Here is a 19,414-nt window from a genome sequence, read left to right on the forward strand (position 1 = left end):
CAGAGAAGTGAAGTTGAGCATCCTGCAGGTAACGTCCGCCCACAGCTGCTGTCTTCTGTCATCACTGACGCGTCCACGGACACGCTATCATCGGTCGCTCTGTCTCACTGTGACAGAGGCGATTTTTATTGTCTACAGGCGGGTTTCGTTTGTCTCCCAGACGCTGTTTGAGCACAGTGGTAAGTTAAAATGAAGCTAACGAAGCTAAGCAAGAGCAGAGAGGGAAATGCTGTTCCGTGTGTGTGTGTGTGTGTGTGTGTGGTGTGTTTACGGACCGCTGCCGCCGCCGCTGCTGCTGCCGCTGCTGCTGCCGCCGCTGCTGCTGCTGCTTGTGTGTTACCTGCACCGCTGCCGCTGCCGCTGAGCTCGACCTTTCCTTAAATGAGCTCCTTCATTCATTGTCTGTGCTGCGGGAGGAGGCGGTGAGCTGCGGCAAGTTCCGCACATTTGGATTGAACGACACAGGAAATGTGTTGAATTAAGGTTCAAAATAAACGCACCAAATGTGTCTCGTGTAGAAAACGTGTTCCATCAGAACGCAGACGGACTGTGGCTCAAACACGGGCTGCAACAGTTCATCGATTACATTACGGAATGATTGAGAATTGTTGAATGGGTTTAAGTGGGTATGCAGTTTATTTTTGTATTGTTTTTTTATGATCATCAACATCTGACCCTCATTATTATTTAATCATCATCTAATTTCCTTTGATGTCATTTTACACATTGTTGTTCTCAGAATCATGTGGTGTTGCTCAGTACGAATGTTTTATTTCATTTGCCTTCTTTAGTGCAGACACAAATACACAACAACTTTCATTTGTTATCATTATTAAATCATATATTTCATCAGCAGTGGCCATAGAACAAACACACACACACACACACACACGTTGTTTGACCTCTAATGCTCCTCCAAACTTTGGTTTCTCAACACAACGGAAATATCTGAGTTGACACTTTACACCATTTTCTGATGTATTTTGCAACTGATCAATGAATCAATGAATCAATGAATCAATGAATTCTTCTTGATCAAAGATGAGAATAATTATTTGCAGTCTATACTGGAACAGAAGCAGCCGTGTAGTGGAGGCTGTGTTATTGTGTGTTATTGTTTGTTATTGTTAGCTTTGTGGTGTAAGTGTGTGTGTGTGTGTGTGTGTGTGTGTGTGGTGTAATGATGAAGAGACGCTGCTTCACTCCAGATCCGGGTCAGAGACAGCACTGCAGAGGGTTTTGTTGCTCATGTGTGAGCGTCATGCAGCATCTGACATTTTTAATATTTATTATCATTTTGAATTGTGCAAGCTCACACTATACTGAAGATATTTCATTAGTCATGATGTGTGTGTGTGTTTTTCCCTGTGTCATGCACATGTCTCCTAAAAGTTCCCACTGAGAATCAGTGATTTAAAAGCTCAATGCAAAACTGCACCTTTGTTATTCAGAAAATCTTGTTGTTTTTAAGTCCATGCATGTCTGCAGGCACGTGTTCAGGGTTTAAATGTAATATTTTTGTATCAGGACACATGTAACAGAAAGCTGCTGCTGCTGCTGCTGCTGCTGCTGCTGCTGCTTACCTTTGCTCACTACATGACATCATGCGTGGGAAACAGCCTTGTTTGTTTATGTATTTAATCGCTCGTAATGTCACTTAAACTAAAACTGGATTTCTGTGTTGATTTGGTCGACGGTGGATTTCTGATTAGTTTTATTTTTCAAATGATAACTACTGTAAGTCTGTGTGTTCTTGTATTTGTTACCTCTTTAGGACCTTTCTGGCATAAATAGCTGACCTTGTCAGGACCAGTAGTCAAAACCAAAACCTGGTCCTAATGAGGCAGAAGCTTATTTCTGAGGAACTGGTCAAGTTGAGGGTTCAGGTTTGAATTGTGGTGAGGCATTGGCTAGGCTGTCAGAAAAGGAATGGGAGTCAATGCAGAGTCCTGAAAAGGATAGCTGTGTGAACCTGTGTGTGAACCTGTGTGTGTGTGTGTGAGCGAGCAGATCTGCAGTCCTGGATTAGAGGGCATCTGAGGACAGCTGTGGCTGCTGCTGCTGCTGCTGCTGCTGCTGCTGCTGCTGCTGCTGCTGCTGCTGCAAAACACTCACAGAACAACAGAGCGTCTTCTCCTCCGTGTCCTCGCTGCGAGTCGTTGTTAGATCATATATTCTGAGCACAGAGTGGAGCATCACTGCGATCATGTCGGGTGAGGGAGGGGCGTCTGGTGGTGAAGGGTGCTGGAATAAAGATGACTTTAATGGGATTTCATCTGTTTATATCTATAGAATGTGGACACAGTGTTTGGAATACTACACAGGTTCACAGTGACCGTGGTGTCCTTGAGATTGTAGATTGGTTTTTTGCATTGCAGTGATATTTAAACCATATTTAGCCTAATATTATTTGATATTGATATTGTGTGTGTGATTATGAAGCTTCAGGTTTTGTTAAGTACTGACAGATCACATCTTTAAAACCATTTACCAATCAAATCTACACCTGCTTCAGTCTAAGGTTGTCGTACACAGGATTTCAGAAACCATAATGAGCTCAGCAGTGGACTTTGGTGCAGGGAGTGAGTGGTTTACAACATAATCTTGAGATATCTTAAACTGAAACTGTGTCTGAAGAAACTTCACCAACCCACATGGGATTCCAAGATGACGTCAGGTCAGGTGATTTGATGAATCCATTATTGAGGAATAAAAAGTCTTTTCAGCTTCTTAAATGCAAAAGAACGGTGAGTTGCAGAGTTGTTATTAGCTGCTGTTGCTAATACATATACTGTATGTATACTGTATGTGTGTATATACATATATGTATAATATATATATATTTAATATATATATTTAAATGATCTATCTATTTTAATTTATTATGTCTTTATTATTTTTATCAGCTTAATTTTGGTACACGGACATTTTCTATGCAATTTGAAAGTAAAATATAATTATTAATTGACTGTTTTCTTTGACAATAATTGTAAATAATGAATTGAGCTGATTAAATCCTGACTGGTGGTTTTGGTTGTTTCAGCTGATGTTAGGACCGTGTTGTCTCGGCTTCTTTTCATCATGTTTGGCCATGTGGAAACGGAGGGTTGCCAGTTTAAATCCCGACAGGTTAAGGGCTGGGGTACCTCTGAGCAAATCCCCATTGCCCCAGTTAATTGGGATGGATATGTGGCATAAATCAAACATGTGGATCATGTGGTGACCCAGAGAGCGAGGGACATGATTAGTGCCTGTCTGTGTGTCTGGCTGTCTCACTGCATAGTTGTTGTAGCGTTAGGTTTGTGTGGCGCACGGTTTTCTCCCAAAGCCCCGTAGAAACGCTAGAGTCTGTGTCTGCAGTGGTTTTGATGCTTTTCTCTGCTCTGCCGTTGTCCTTTACCTCGGGAAGGATGTGCACAGGAGACATAACAATCCACGCTCTGATGCCGCATCAATCACTCAACCATGATGAGGAAGAGGCAGTGGCGGTCATTTGTTGGCGTAGGATTGCCGGTCAGGGAAACATTGACCTCGTGTACTCTTTGATAGCTCACCACAGCCTTTATGAAACCAAGTCTATTCCTCGTTGCATCATAAATCAGTCTGTTTTACTGCCACTATAAACGCATTTAAAGGCTAGCTCACCATTTCCAGACATTATAACGCTCTAAGTTGTGATGCATACTATTTAGTGTGCATGCAGCGTCTTCTGTGGCGCTGCAGGTCCTCCCTAAAGTCTGAAGCGAAAAAAAAATAACCTTGACAGGGGTTGTGCTGATGTCTCTGCAAGACGCCAGGCTATGAAAGATGGTGCGCTGTTCTGTAAGTGTGTTAATGATTCTGCTTCAGTCAGTTCAGCTCTAAAAAGATTCATCATCGATGTCAATTCTGCAGACCTCACATGCTGTGTAATTAAGTTTTATGTCAGCAGAGGGTGCACATCAGCCAAGCTACTAATAGAGAATTCAGAAGAAGAAGTCAAAGTACAATGTAAGAACATTACACAATAAAAGAGAACAATGCAATATGTAAATATTGCAGCGTGGTTCTGGAATACTGCGTTCTCTTTGGCGAGGGTCGGAACTTTTCCATTTGCTTTATTAGAACATGAATGAGAGTCAGTGCTTCACCAAAGCACCAGCGACAGGCAAACACCAGCATTCTTTCAAGCAAGCTTCTCATTATGTCTTTCCAACATCCATTTTCCATTTCCAAAAATCTTCCCCTTGAGGGTCACAGAGGCGGAGCTGCTCACAGGGTCAACCAACCATTCACTCTGTCATATTGGCATTTCATCCACGCGGCTCAAATGAACCTAATGTTCATGTTTTTGTAGAAAACCCACACACACACACACACACACACACACACACACACACACACACACACACACACACACACACACACACACGAGGAGAACATGCAGACTCCATACAGAAAGTTTGAAACGACAGCGCTCGTCACTGCCCTAAACTCCGCCCACAGAGCAGGTACAGTCTAGGAGAGCCTGAGGAAAGTGTTATTATTATTATTATTAATAATAATAATAATAATAATAATAATAATAATAATAAATAGGCTTTGCTATGCAGTTAAATTCATCTGTTTTTTTTTCATACTAACAAACGGACTCTGTAATAATAATAATGATAATACATCGTAGCGCTTATTTGGACACTCAGAGACAAAACAAAACAAAACAAAGGCCGTAAAAAATAAAAAAAAAATAGACGACAATTAAGTGTAGGCAGTTTTGAACAGGTGGGTTTTGAGTAGTGATTTAAATGTCTGTAATGAGTCTGTTTACCACTTAATCCCTGCAGATTACATTTGTTACCAAACAACCAGCAACTCGTGTGTCTCAGGTGCAGATTTCCTAAGATCTCCGTGTTTTCTCTGAGAGTGAGACTCTGTGTTTCATGGATGCATGATGGTCGTTGTTTTTTGGTGTGAGATCCCTGTCAAAGGTCCCACTGTGCAGTGCAGGGCAGTCAGGCTGGAGAGGACAACCTTGACATTCATACAGCTGGTTCTTTTGTCCCTCAAGTGTCAGTTATTACAGTGTCGTTGGTAGCAGGTGAAGCGTGAGGGCACTGATGTTGCTGCGATCAGTCCTCCAGGCTCTCAGCACAGAATGTGCCAGGCAAACATACACACTGAGCCGCGCTGAATCATAAAGTGACGGGAGGGGAGTGAAAATGTGTTTACCAAGGGAGAATGTGTGGGACACTGTTCATAAAGTGAAGTAAAAAAAGTAAAAGTCAAATCTATGGTTCACTAAAACGACAAGACCACTGCTTTTTATTTACGTGCCTTTTCATCCTTTTTCTTTACCTTTACCCTGAGAGTGGTTTGTGTTTATGGAGGACAAGTCTTTACATATCTATAACAAATTAGACACATAAATAGAGTCAAATTTGTAGTGGATTATGTGTCTTTTTTTTCTTTTCAAACTTTAATCTTATTATAGATTGTGTCTTTCAGTGCCCCCTGCCTTTTGACCCTAAGCCTCATTGATGATAGTGATTCTTGACACTTTTATCTCATTATTGTTTTATATCCTTCCGTGTCTGTTGCTCACAGTGAGATGTTGTGCTACAATTTCTATTTGTATGAAAAGTGCTAAATAAATTAAGTCTAATTGATTGATCGATTGATCACCTCGCTGATCAACCACACCTCGAATGACCTGAGCTATCCCATAAACAGACTTTAAAATGCACACGGTGTTCTACAACCACGAGACAGTGAATATGAACGTGTCCTAATACAGTCATCCTCATGCTCTACAGAAGCCACTGAAGGATATCACAATATTAATTGTAATCACCCACTGCACTTTAATTAGGGAGAAGGAAATGACCGTTTCCTGCTGCAGTTACACAACATAATGCTGAATAATGCTGAACTTGCATTATCCTCTAATATGAACACGTCTCTTCTCACTGCAATACATCACCAAACGTGAAGATGTGTCATGTAACCAGCACTCACACATGTGAGGTACACACACACACACACACACACACACACACACACAGAGACACAGCTCCAGTCATCGATCACAAGGACTTCCCTCAGCCACAGAGGCACAAGCTCAAATGTCAAAGCCTCAGTGGAAGTGAACAAATTTCCTCTCTGCCAGCAACTGGAGCGGAAATGAACTCTCGTCTTGTTAATGACACGACACACTCACCTGTGTGTATGTGTGTGTATGTATTAGGGCTGGGCAATATATTATATAATGTATGTATATATATATATATATATATATTAGGGCTGTCATAGTTAACGCGTTAATCGCGATGCGATTAATTAAAAAAATTAACGCGTTAATTTTTTTTGATCGCGTTTAATCGCGGCCCAGTTTGTCCTCTACTAGACTGTAGTGTGGGACCTCCAGGCCAGGTGGCGGTAAGGCACCTTCAAGTTGTTTGCCAACCGCAGAGACGAAGAAGAAGAATGAGAGCAATACTTCTTTTATTCAAACCGTGGTCATGGAAAAAAATACCCCCGGGCTTCTGAATGGTTTGTTTCACTGTAAAAAACTTTAAGATGGCTCAGTCGACAAAACAAAAGTAATATGCGCCTTGTGTCCGACAGAATTTCACTATCACCGAAGTACTAGCAGTCTGAGCTACCACCTACTAGCAAACATACCGCAGTGCAGTCCAGGCTATCAGAGTTCTATGGTTGAGTGTGTGAGTCGTCGTTGTCGTCGAACACTGGATGAAGCTAAGTTAACTACAGCGGTAGCAGCACTGTTACCAGACTGGTCTGCCTTAGCAATTGGTTTAATAAATAGGAGAAAAGTTAGCGCTAAGAGTTCAGAGTTCTGAATCTGATGTGTCTAATGACTGCAGTTTTTCATTCATTTAACTGTCATTAGGCCCTGTTCTGTTTGTCGTTTGTTGTCTACTACCTCTTCAGTTTTAAGACCACATTGCTGTGGCATTTTATGTGCTGTGTTTTTGAAATAGAAATGTCAAGTGGGTCTACAATGCACTTTTTTATTTGAAAGAAGAAATTAAAGATAAAAGACATTTTTTCTTTGTGTTTATTTGATTCTAACTATATTTTTAATATAGAGATTAATCGCGAGTTAACTATGGAAAAAATGCGATTAATCGCGATTAAAAAAATTAATCGTTTGACAGCCCTAATATATATATATATACATATATATATATGTTATATCTATATTGTCACATCAGACAACATATCGGCATTGAGTTTAGATATCGTCATTTATTTTAATAATTTTATTTTAATATTTAATTAAATTTATAAAGCCCAACATCACAAACACAATTTGCCTTGAAGGGCTTTACAGTCTGTGCAGCAAGTGACAAACATGTCCTTAGACCCTCTGTCCTTAGATCCACTGTCCTTAGACCCTCGGTCCTTAGATCCACTGTCCTTAGACCCTCTGACCTAAATTCCACTGTCCTTAGACCCTCTGTCCTTAGATCCACTGTCCTTAGACCCTCTGACCTTAGATCCACTGTCCTTAGACCCTCTGTCCTTAGATCCACTGTCCTTAGACCCTCTGTCCTTAGATCCACTGTCCTTAGACCCTCTGTCCTTAGATCCACTGTCCTTAGACCCTCTGTCCTTGGATCCACTGTCCTTAGACCCTCGGTCCTTAGATCCTCTGTCCTTAGACCCGCTGTCCTTAGACTCAAAAACATCTTTTGGTGTTAGGAGTCATGTTTACATGCAGCGTGTGTGTGTGTGTGTGTGTGTGAATCAGAGTCATGTTTGCAGTCACTGGGACTTGTTAGGTCGTTGGCTGTGCCGCAGCTTTCTGCTGCAGGCTTGGATGCCATCAGTGACCCTGGAGACGAGCGTATGGACGCAGCTTGGGCTGCTCTGTGAGGTGGAAGGACCCTCTTATTTCTTTGACCCCCGTGGAGAGAGCAGCCTGTCGGGGCAGACGGCCTGCCAGCTGCACCTCTCATTCACAAATCACCTAATAAACACAAGCATGTGCCGAAAAGCCACAAATTGGACCCTTTTTAAGCATATTCTGTTGTTTTATTTACGTTTAAGTTTATCCATAGAATGACATAATGTGTTCTGTATGAGACTGTGGTTTCATGTCAACAACAGGAACTACAAACGTCTTTACAGCGCACATCAGGCTGTGTTATTGAAGTCATCTCGTCCACCTTTAATGTTCATAAATCAAGTGATTCAAACAATTTGGTTATATACGCCGGGTTGGAAATGCAAGCTACACAAACTAAATAACTCCTTTTCCCTTGTGATAATAATAATATTGCTGCGGCTGCTGCTGCGTGGAGCTAACTGGACAACAACGGCAAAAGTAGAACCAAAACAGCAAAGTGAGCAGATGAATGAGCTGGTGGTGAGTTGCTCTTTGGTAATTCTCTGCGGGTCACTTTAAGAGCGGCTCTCTCACATTACACCCAGTGATTTGATCTGCTGTTAATATAAAAGTATTGATTATAGCCGCTCTAACATGGTGCACACACATGCACTTAAACTCTCCTGGAGCGTGAGGAACCTGAGCGGAGTGACATCCACACCACACGGTGTCGTAGTCTGTGTTACTCCTGCTGGCATTGTCATCGTAAGTTGGGGTCAATTTATCTGAGCAGCGCCGGGATTGATGTGTGCAGACGTAAACCGCAGCGTCGAGGTTTTTAGTGTGTATTTCTCTGGATTTGTGTCTTTTGACTGCAGCGCTCACACACAGCTGCTTCCTGCAGGTAGACCGAGTGCCTCCGACAGCCACGTCTCAATCACTGCTCTGCATCGGGAGTTGTTGTCAAAATATTACCGTGTAACACGAGCTTGTCGTCACCGCTGTGTGTGGAAGGTATAGATTGGAGGAGCGGAGGCAGACTTTGGCAGACTGCCTCCGCCCTGACTGTTGATTCACTGTTGGTGAAATAAGAGAACATATGGCTGCTCTCTCCACACATTACATCACCTTGACATTCAAGGAGATTATTATTTGCATTTACAGTCAAGCGAAAAGGAAAGAAAGCAAAACAGGGCTGATCTTAATGAATATATAAGCCTGAAGAAACACCTGCTGTTCATTTATGTACAAAACTCCAGAAACAACACATCCATTAAAAACATGGTGTCTGTGACATCATCAGCTGTGTTCAGTCTCGATACTGAACTCATCAAACTGCACTCAAATAAGCTAACAATGATGTCATTGAACAATTCATACATTAACGTTGTTATTGTGGCATTAAATGATGTCAATCAATGTAAATAATGAACTAAAGCTAATGTCAGAAAATCCTCCATGGTTGTTTTTGTTAAGTCAGCGTTGGACCTGGTCTACAGTTAAAGCCCACATAGACCGGAAGCTCCAATTAACGCTGCGTTTGTGTGTGTATCTGCGTCATGACCTCGTTTATGAAACCCTAAAGTTTCAGAACAAACGGTTCAGCCACTGCTGAGAAAATAGTGTTGTATTGTTTTCCTGGGCTCTGCGAAGCGGATCGACACTTCCTTAATTTGATGTCGTCATCAGAATCCTCACCACTCCTCTCACCACCGTAGCGCCTCCCGGTGCGGGCACTAGTCCGGGCACATCCGGTTGCGTACATTCAACCGCAGAAGAAGAAGAACTACTGTCGTTGTAGCTGCTGAGATGCAGAGCATCCACCGTGCCAGAGGGGGAGCTGTGTATCTGAGAGCTGGCCTATCTATTACGTCACTTCCAGGTACCTGGCCAATCACAGGACAGTAGGAAAGCTCTCGTTGGCTGGCCAATCACAACTCAGTCCTGGTTCTGGGGGTGTGGTTTTGGTCTGAAACAGCGCGGCTGACGAGAGCGTCAGTGAGGAGATATTTTGATCGGCTCGTTTGCAGCGATTAGCAGGATTTTAACTGTGAAAACAAGTTAATATACGTAAGTAGACCTCCATAACTAACATATATGTGTGATACAAGCCTTCTATGTCACCTTTAAACCACGTGGACCTGGTCTACAGTTAAACCACGTGGACCTGGTCTACAGTTAAACCACGTGGACCTGGTCTACAGTTAAACCACGTGGACCTGTTCTACAGTTAAACCATGTGGACCTGGTGTACAGTTAAACCACGTGGACCTGGTCTACAGTTAAACCACGTGGACCTGGTCTACAGTTAAACCACGTGGACCTGGTCTACAGTTAAACCACGTGGACCTGTTATACAGTTAAACCACGTGGACCTGGTGTACAGTTAAACCACGTGGACCTGGTCTACAGTTAAACCATGTGGACCTGGTCTACAGTTAAACCACGTGGACCTGGTGTACAGTTAAACCACGTGGACCTGTTCTACAGTTAAACCACGTGGACCTGGTCTACAGTTAAACCACATGGACCTGGTCTCTCACTGCACTAATATCACAAGTGACTTGGTTCAAAACATCCACAAGGCAAAGCATTCTCATTAGAAGCCTGTTCAAAATCCCTGGACTGAGGTTTTGCCAGATCTGGGTATGGAAGCTCAATACTTTGAGTGCAGACCACTTACTCCCTCTGGAGCTTTCAACTGTTTCTCACAGTCATCATCATCATCATCATCAGCTGATGTGGAGAAGTAGTTCTCTTGTGTCTAAATGGACTGCATTTGCAGTGCACTGTGACTCAAGCTCACCTAAAAACAATGGATGAGGATTTAACATTATGATACGGCGAAGACAACATATGCACCAGGGCATGAACACAAAAGCTTGTGCACACTATGGTGATTTAAATGAGAGTCGGGGGTTAGAGGTTCTGATTGTGGCGGAAATAATGTATGAGCAACAACATGAATTCATTTTAATTCATTCTATGAACAAATATATACTATAGTTATTATGGAGGATGGAAAGTGCCAAAATGAAATCAGTTAATACACCATCAAATAATTCATTAATGACACATTTAATTAATTATTTAATGGTGTGTCTATTGATTTATTTAATTTTGGCACTTTCCGTCCTCCATAGTTTATTTGATACTTGTACATTATTATTTCTTTCTAATATTTTGAAGTTCAAGGTTATTGATAAGTGAAAGATGCAGGGTCTCCAGCCACCACTGGGGAGGGCTGCCCCGCTCTTATGACTGTACATATAAAATGATATCATCTGCATATGAACTCATTTCATGGTAAAAATGAGCCATTTGTGTGCCTGTAATGTGGATATTTTGTTGAATGGCAGCTGCTGAATGTTGACTGAATATGGCAGCAGCAGTGGAGAGTGTGGAGAGCCTTGTCTCCACTGCAGTATGGAATGTTGAGAGATACGAGTATCGATGAAGACAAATGCACATGGAAAGTTGTTAAGAGTTTTCATCCATTGATTGAACAAATCCTCAAAACTTGAAGGTTTTGATTGGAAAGATATGAGCAGTTAACTTTGTGATGATGGTGTTAGTGATGTTTCTCAGGAGAAGGCTGATGAGCGAGGTCACAGTTGATCAGACTTGTTGGTCTGTAGCTGGAGCTCAGGTTACAGGATTAGGGCCGTGTTCACCTGAACATTTGACCTGACTGACTATCATGTCAAATGAAAAGAGGAGAAACGAGTTGCCAGTTATGCTATTGGAAAGTCATTAGAGACGGGGATTTATGGTTGGGCAGGGTTGATGATATGGGTTTTTGGAGCATAACAATTCAATGTTATCGAGAAAAAGGTCAATGTGGGTGGTATTCAAAATGCACTCAATTATAAGTCAACAGTATAAGAGCTGTATAGTTTCTTATACTGTTCACTTATAATTGAGTTGATCCCTGTGTCTTGAATTGCTGTGATAAGTGATTTTTGTCTTCAATTTGCTACAAATTAGGAGGATTGTACTCAAAATAAATCATTCTTGTCTATTGCATAGACTTGTTATGGACGACGAAACGACATTTCCCCTGTAGTTATTCAGCTGTTCACTCTCTGGTAAGGAAGTTGCTGAGATCTATATCTGCTGTCTAGTGTTGAGTCGCCACCTGCTTGAGAGAGTTGGGGTGTTTTCCTGAGCCAGATTGAAGCTGAATCTGTCCAATGATTATTGGATGCATTTCTGAGTTGGTAATTTGAGATTTGATAGAGTTGCTGACTAAGAAGTAATCAATGTGAGAATAGCTTATCAGATGGCTTCCTCGTTTGCCAACAATCATGAGTCAGACGAGTGCCATGTTCTGTGATTCTTTCGGGATACAATCTGTCTACTTTTATATTGAGGCTTGTACTAAACTCTCCTGTTTGTAAAATGAGAGACAGACTGTGGTGTATCTTCATGAGGTGCCTAAATTGTGGCCATTGTTATTTTTAAATTCCCTTTAAATGTATCTGTTGATGATAGCATAGTAACCACATTGTTACGATGAATGGACACGTACGGTTTCCCAGTGAACTGCAGTAATAGTCTTTGCCACTGGTGATACATCAAACATGATGACGCGACTCGTCTTTATCTCCTCTGAGTATGTGACTAACACGCTGTCACTATTGAAAATGTTACAGTATTGTTTAATTTTTATTATTATACCTACTTATTTATTTAATATTATTTGAGAACCTTCACACTCACCTCCAAGTTTTGTTTGTAGTAGCTTATTTTGTGATAATATTTTTTTAAATATATACGTATCTTATTTTATTAAAAGAAAACGTCCTTCTTTCAGGAAATTATAAGTTATATTTAAAGTTGAGTCTGTTTAGTCATTTATAAAATAAAATAATTTTTTTTAGTAGTGAAGATTTACTGCGTACCACTTCCCCCCTGTATGATGCTGAGATGCTGTTAATCACTTGATGTCCACTCATGTGCAGTGTTTTCCTCTACATTACAAAGTTGACATCATGTTCTGTTGATGAAGACCTGAAAGTAATGATTGAGACAAATGTTTATTGACGTTATAAATCAAGTGAGAAGTAGAAGATCACTTTCCCTTTTAGACTTCCATTCAGATGTAGTAAGATATATAAAATAGTAACAGAACCAATACTGAGATGTCATATTAGAACCACTGCACAGAAAGATTTCTACAGGTCTTAACCATCGGCATCATCTTCTCTCATGGTAACGGAGAGTGTGACATTCATCCTCCAAGTGTTTGGCAGCTTGTTGTCATGACTTGATGCGACTGCTACCCACTTGCAAATGACTATGAATCAATGGGGCTGCAACTGAAATGAGTAAACTATAGCTGCATACTAGCTAGTAATTCCCTAAGGCTGTAATAGTCTGGACTAAATCCTGAATTTAGTCCAGACTTAGTCGTGATAAATGAGTGTGAAACAGCTCCTGCCATAGAACTAATATTACTTATGAATGAATTCCATGTTCCCAGTTTTGTACATCAGATCGAATAAATCTCCTATGTTGGCTTTTTGTCTCAGAGAATCTTTTGTTGAAGTCCAGAAATATTGATTTACACAGACGTAAAAGATTGAAGCTTTTGATTGGAGGTGTAGCCTTCAGCAGTGCGATGTGTGTATGCAAACACTGTCACAGTTTCAGCCAGCGGCCTCACCAAAGCCCACACTCCCTGAAACCACAGCCTGATTTAGATGTGCATGGACAGATGTAGCAGACAAGTGCTCATTTTCACTACATTTAGCATTTGTTTTCTTTTTTGCTCACACAATGGTGCCATTCTAAGGCTCTTTGTGTCTATACTTGTTCATGAGTTGGCATGCTGCTGCTGCTGCTGATGATGCTAATGCTGCTGCTGATGATGCTGCAGATACTGCTGCTGCTGCTGCTGCTGCGTGAGAAAGATTGTTTCAAATTCATTTGAATAGTAATATACACACAAATACTGTACGTATATATATATATATATATATGTGTGTGTACAGTATACTTAGAATAATAGAATAATAAATGATATGGTTTAGGTAGAATCTTTTGTTTGTGATTATTAAGTCAGACAAACAAAAACCATACAACTACAATTTTAATTGTGTGTTTTCTATTTTCAAAGATCCAATCTTTATAGTGTTTATGTCAGCTTTAGATAAACACCATCTTTAAATTAAAATGGTGGATCATCTGGAATCAGGGAGGTTTACTGCTTCTGCATTTTTTAAAAATAGGACATCATTTCTATTCACATGCTGCATTCTTAAAAAAAGAAATAATCCTGTTCAAATATGCATTTGTGTGATTTTCACAGTGTGAAAAAGCCACAGAGAGAAGCTCCAGCTGCACAGTGCTCAACACTGGCAGCTCTGTCTGAAAGGCTGAAAGTCTTCATGTCGTCCTCAATAAATATGACAACAAACCACGATATGTTGAAAGCAATAATCACCTTTATTTGCAGCAAACAGTGTTTCTGCTGTGAAAGAGCAGGTCCTTTCTCCCATTACGTCATCATTTTGTGCAGTAATTGATATTTTATCACCATTAAAAAAAGTTTATGAAGAGTTTGTGAAATTGCAGCAGCTGACCTCAAACACTCCCCATGAATGGGACTAGTGTTGTCCCAACAGTGTTGTTTCAATGCTGGCACCAATATGAATTTTGATATTTAAATACTTTTTCATATAGAAAATACAATGTGTGTGTGTGTGTGTCTCATATTCACTTATAACTCAAAGCTCAGTGTAATTGCAGAATGTCTGTTTGCATGTCAGCAGTGGAGACACTGCTGCTGCTGCTGCTGCTGCTGCTGCTGCTGCTGCTGCGTGACCAAGATCGTCTATGGCACAGACAGGCATTGTCATTAGAGAAAAAGAACACAGTTTTCTCCCTAAATGCAGTGTAATACCCTTTTGAATATTTTAGTACTGTGGTACCTATTAAATCCTGGTATACTGTACAGCCCTACTGTGAACCCTGCATTATTCTCACTACTTCTCATGCGCTGGAACTAAGAATATTGGCAAGATAATACCATTGAATGTTCAAATAGCTTTTTTTTGTTACAAATGCCCATCCCTAGTAATAGTGTAGAATAAAACAAAGTAATGAAGAAGAATGGAGTGGTTGTTTAGATGTTCATCCTGCAGCAAGACATGGACCTATAATATAATAGAAGTAAAGAACATGTGTCTTGACATGACAGCTTTCCTTCTTGATGTTCTGATGATCTATCACTACTGCCCTCTTCTGCTGCTTATTGACAACCACTATATCCATTTGATTAGCCATCCAGTTTGTCTGGATCTGGAAGTCACACAGTCCCATCTTAGCCCTGTTATTCTCAACTATCATCTTCCATCTTGACATCTGGACCTGCAGGCCATACTCGGTGCAGATGCTCCTGTACACTATTCCAGACACTTGGTCGTGGCTTTCCATGTACACCTTCCCAGGCAGCATCTTAACACCCTGCTGTGATGTGCTGCATTCAAACAGCCTACACCTGGGCTTTCACCTGGTGTGGTAGACCCCAGCCTCCACTGACAGTTCTCGCTCTGCTCAGCTCTACTGGGTTTGGCATTGGTCACGTTGTTTTCCATTGCTTCAGTACCGCCTCAACGTGGATTATTGTATGCGCTGCTTCATACAAACACAAACTGGTGACGGGTAAAGCAGTTGTTTTCGGTGTAACCGAATCATTAGAATCAGTAAATTAAAAAGATTGAGCATGACCAGAGCACAGACTCCTTCTCACACAGTCGCTGAACTGAAATGCAAGTGAACAGGTTGTGATTTGGTTAACGATCGCCAGGCTTTGGCAGTGCTGTCACTAAACACCAGACTCCTCTGTTAAATATTGAGATTTTAGATCAGTCTTTTTAACTGATCTGCCAGTGACCAGCAGTCTGTTGTCATCACATGTTAGTATCGCTTGCTCACTTGGAACCTTGCAGGTACCAAAAAAGCACCAGGTACCAAAAGTGCCATGTTTTCAAACTGGCTGCCTTTCCTGATGCCATCCTCTCATTGTCCCCCCCGGACACTGGATGTCTACACTGAATGGACTACTGTAAAATGGACTATAAATTAACCTCTCAGACTGGGGTCAATTAACAATGAATAATGGGTATTGGGTACCTTGCTCAAGTGTACCTCAACCCCTGACCTGGTGGGCATTTGAACAGTTAACCTCCAGTTACAAGGCCAATTCCAGACCGCTCAACCATGGGCTAACCCATTTACATATATATGCATATGTATATATGCATATATACAGTATATACACTCTGTTGGCTGATGCAGGATGGATGGACACCCTGGGCTCTCTTCCACTTCCAGTTTTCACACTTGCTGTCCAGTGACATGATCCTGCCTCCATTCCACCAGCTGGTATTCCCTCAAAGCTCAACATATCATCAGCATCAGCAGCAGCATCAGCAGCAGCAGCAGCAGCAGCAGCAGCAGCAGCAGGGTGGTGGGGGGCTGGACCTCTGGCAACAACATGACCACTTGCACTGCGGTGTGTGGACATTCTCCAGAGCTGCTCTTAAAAGACCCAACGCCTCTGCCTCTCACGTGGCTCCTTTTTTTCCTGTTTTTCAGATTTTCCAGGGTTTTCGTTTTCTAGCACTATCTCTCCACCTTTCCATGCTGGAAAAAAAATCAGACCTGAATGGGTAAACTGTGTTTAAAAAAAAAGAAAAAGTAACCCCTTCTCCTCCCTCTCCCCGCCAAATTAAAACACCCTGCCCCTCTGCCAGCTGTGCAGCCTGAGAACGCTGCCAAAAGCAACACAAGCTGACGTCAACTTCCAAATAAGGAACTCCCACTTCACTTTGACCTGAAAGAGAGTGTCGCCTCCTCCTCATTCATACACTTAACATCCTCAACTACCTGTTTGTCAGTCCAGTAGAATCTGTCCTCATCGTCACTCTCATTCATCCGTTCTGTCTCTCCCTCAGTCCCTGCTCTGCCTGTTCCCGCTCATTCACTACAAGAGGACAACACCACCTGCTACTAGGTAAAAAACAAACAGCCTTCTTTCTTTCTTTCTTTCTTTCTTTCTTTCTTTCTTTCTTTCTTTCTTTCTTTCTTTCTTTCTTTCATCATTTGCATTGATGTGTGAGGTGAGGTTAAAGTGACGGCTGGTTGGATTTTCTCCATTCAGGTCTTTGTTGTCATCAATGTCCTGGAAAAATATTTATTTGTGGAATTGGAGACATTTGAAACAAGCAGAGTATTTGTGTGTGTGTGTGTGTGTGTGTGTGTGTGTGAGAGAGAATGAATGAATGACAAAAAGGGAGCGCACATATCTCGTGTAAACGCTTGCAGCTTAGGCAGTGAGTGAATGAGCTCCCTGTCTTGTGTATGCAACCTTCTATGCTAGGCATGTTCTCCTGAGGACTGTGAAGCTCTACACGCACACACACACACACACACACACACACACACACACACACACACACGCACACACACACACACGCACACACACACTGCATGACTGCAGGATGAGTCTCCTCACTGTCCTCAGAGGCTGCAGCAGTGGAAACATAACAAGTTACATGTCACATGTTATACAATATGACCTCCACACTTTCATTTTGCCTTCTTGTCTAAGATTTGACTTCATCCTTTCCATAGGAACTTCATTTTAGTTTTATTCCTGGTCTTTACACATTTTTACACATAAATCTCTGCAGTCTGTAATCGTTCAGTTTGGCGGGAAAAGAATAATGTAGCTGTTTCTCTCTCGTAGAATGGATGAATATCTTTGTACAAATTCAAGACAACCAAAGTATTGATTTTCCTTTTCAGACGTGTTCAGTTTCTCTCTAGAAAAAAGATTTAGCTTGGTGGAGGGAGGCATCTCCGCCTGTCTCACTCTCTCCCTCTGTAGTTGGTGAGGATGCTGGAAGATAAATTTAGCCCTCAAGCTCTCCTTCCATCTGCCACCACATGGTTTTGGGCCGTTACCATGGGAACCACCACTGGGTGCCCATTTGTGTGAGAGTAGGAAATTCACAAGATTTTTAAAAAGCCATTTATACAATATCCTTTGTGTGTGGTTTGTGAAGAGGCAGCATTTCAAAGCTGACATACTGTTTTACTGTTAGAACCTAGTGTTCCCACTGTTTTCACTCTCTTCCTCATGGATTCACCATCATTTTGTTAATGCATTGCTCATTGACGTTACCAGTAACAGTAATAATATGTGGGACCTGGTTCATTATTAAGATAAAATAATGAGACGTGGCGTCCAAAACAGGCACATGATCTTAATATTTCATGAAACAAACAAGGACAGTGGATGCTTTTCCTTGGTGTCTGCAGACATGCATTTTAAACAACTGTAGATTTTTCAGACAAACCCAATTGGGAACATGGAAAAGTAGATGTGATGTCATCACAAATTCTCCTGTGATCTTTGTATGGATTTGGATTGAGCTTTTTTGTTTTTGTAGAAATAGAATGCTATGATTTGATATCAGCAGTACATTGTTCCCAGCACTAGGTAGAATTACAGGAAGTGGATTAGGGCCATATGTAAAAATAATAATAACAATGATAATAATGTAAATTTCTGATATTAGATTAGAAACAAAATAAAAAAAGTCATCTTAAAAGAGACTAAAATCAGAATTTGTTTGAGTTTGAGACCCTTTTTCTCTCTATTGGCTGAAGTCTTATGTCCATGAGCAGGAAAAGCATAAAAAAGGTTTCACATGTTGAAGTAATGATGGCCTTCTATTACACATATTCAGCTGCTGTTGCTGTGACTCAGTGGCATGCCTTACTGCAACACTTAAGAAGAAGAAGAATGTCAAAATATTCACTGAGATAAAGGCCTGTGGTTTTTGGAAAGGATGTCCTTCTGCGGTTAAGTCATCCAGCAGGTTAGCACCATGGAGTGTGTGAGGTCATTTCTTACTAACCCCACACCCCATACTTTATTTTTCATTTTCAAATTTAAACGGACAGTTAAAGTGCTTTTTAAATGTGGTTGTTTGAGGTTCTGAGGTTTAGTTTCCTGTTGGAATAAAACAAATATAAAAACAGTTAAAGTGGCTCAAATTCTTATGATATAAAAGACTTAAACATGCATAGATTTGATTCACTTGAAATCACAGTTGATGAAGTGCTGAATGTAGGGGGACGTCCTTCAGCTTCTTTAGGGCATAAAAAACCTGAGCGCAAACACTGACATATAAAAAACTTCAAATATTGCATAAATACGGAGCACCTAAAGGGACATTGAAAAAAAAAATTAAACGTTTCTCGTGCGCACCAGAAAGTATCTTGTGAGCACCAGAGAGAATGTCTGCTGAGATTGGCACAGCACCATGAGATACTTTCTGGTGCTCACAAGATACTTTCTGGTGCGCACAAGATACTTTCTGGTGCTCATGAGGTACTTACTGGTGCTCACAAGATACTTTCTGGTGCGCACAAGATACTTTCTGGTGCTCATGAGACACTTACTGGTGCTCACAAGATACTTTCTGGTGCTCATGAGATACTTACTGGTGCTCACAAGATACTTTCTGGTGCGCACAAGATACTTTCTGGTGCTCATGAGGTACT

General features: G+C 41.2%; 2 protein-coding genes across 3 annotated transcripts in view; one reads left to right on the forward strand and one right to left on the reverse strand.

The window, feature by feature from the left end:
- The window catches only part of LOC131447300 (stathmin-like), a 59,489-nt gene extending 45,785 nt beyond the window's left edge, over window positions 1–13,704 (reverse strand). The window contains exon 1 of the mRNA XM_058618986.1: window positions 13,690–13,704. The gene's annotated coding sequence lies outside the window, so the exon portion shown is untranslated. The remainder of the gene's footprint in view (window positions 1–13,689) is intronic.
- Window positions 49–19,414, forward strand: part of hivep3a (HIVEP zinc finger 3a) — a 48,056-nt gene continuing 28,690 nt past the window's right edge. Inside the window, exons 1-2 of one of the 2 annotated variants that reach the window (XM_058618979.1) lie at window positions 49–179; window positions 16,795–16,853. The gene's annotated coding sequence lies outside the window, so the exon portion shown is untranslated. The remainder of the gene's footprint in view (window positions 180–16,794; window positions 16,854–19,414) is intronic. The other variant, XM_058618980.1, reaches the window with a different exon arrangement.

The sequence above is a fragment of the Solea solea genome, chromosome 20 (assembly GCF_958295425.1).
Source record: "Solea solea chromosome 20, fSolSol10.1, whole genome shotgun sequence".
Classification (NCBI taxonomy): domain Eukaryota; kingdom Metazoa; phylum Chordata; class Actinopteri; order Pleuronectiformes; family Soleidae; genus Solea; species Solea solea.